Source organism: Mandrillus leucophaeus, unplaced genomic scaffold (assembly GCF_000951045.1).
Source record: "Mandrillus leucophaeus isolate KB7577 unplaced genomic scaffold, Mleu.le_1.0 Scaffold282, whole genome shotgun sequence".
Lineage (NCBI taxonomy): Eukaryota > Metazoa > Chordata > Mammalia > Primates > Cercopithecidae > Mandrillus > Mandrillus leucophaeus.
Genome location: NW_012102943.1, coordinates 2,851,512 through 2,852,370, shown reverse-complemented (window position 1 = coordinate 2,852,370; position 859 = coordinate 2,851,512).

Here is an 859-nt window from a genome sequence, read left to right as displayed (position 1 = left end):
TGACCTTCCAAAATGCTGGGATTACAGGCTTGAGCCACCCCTAGCCTCCGGATTTTCTTTATTCTGAAACTCATCCCTAACTTTATTTTCTGTCAGAGGAAATCTGTTTTTCACAGCGTGATAAACTAGCAAGTCTGAGCTGCTGCTCTTGTCTTCTTAGGGGATGAAAATGGGAGTTCATCCCTCCTTTTCTCCTTTCTGAAAAGAGAGTAGATGAAACCCTTCCCCGCCTTTTGGTTTTTAGGAAGCAGAAAGCAGAGATATTAACTATATATAAACTGCAAACACATAAATAACAGCTGGGGAGGTCAGTATCGAAAGCATAGGGCTTGTGTCAGGGGCTTGTGTCAGCATATGAATAGGGTAGCGTCTTACCACCCTGGCCGCATGCTTGTTCAGCAATTTCCAGCACTTGGAAACACTGCAAACGGCTTCATATCCCCTATCTCATAAGATGGTTACAACCAGCTAGAAAGGTGGAGCAGGACTCTTCGTCTGTGTTATAAAAGAGGAAACAATGAGACACGGAGAAGACATAGAGCTAATAATGTAGAGGCTGGACATAACCGAGGTCTTCAAAGCTTCAGTTTTGTCTCTTTCATCCCTCTCCGGCAGCTGGGCCCTGGTCCTGATGCTGAGGACCCGAGGCGCGCACACCTGCGCCGGGCAAGAATGAACCAGCCAATAAGGAACCCGCATGCAGGGGGTTGAACGAGGAAGCTGCCAATGAGAGAGCCTATCCCGAGAGAGATGGAGCTAATGAGGGCTTCGTGCTGGAGAGGGATGGCGGCTCGGCCAATGCGGGGCTGGGTCTGGCGCGGCAGGAAGGCGGGACGGTCAGTGGGGCGTCGGGGCGGGG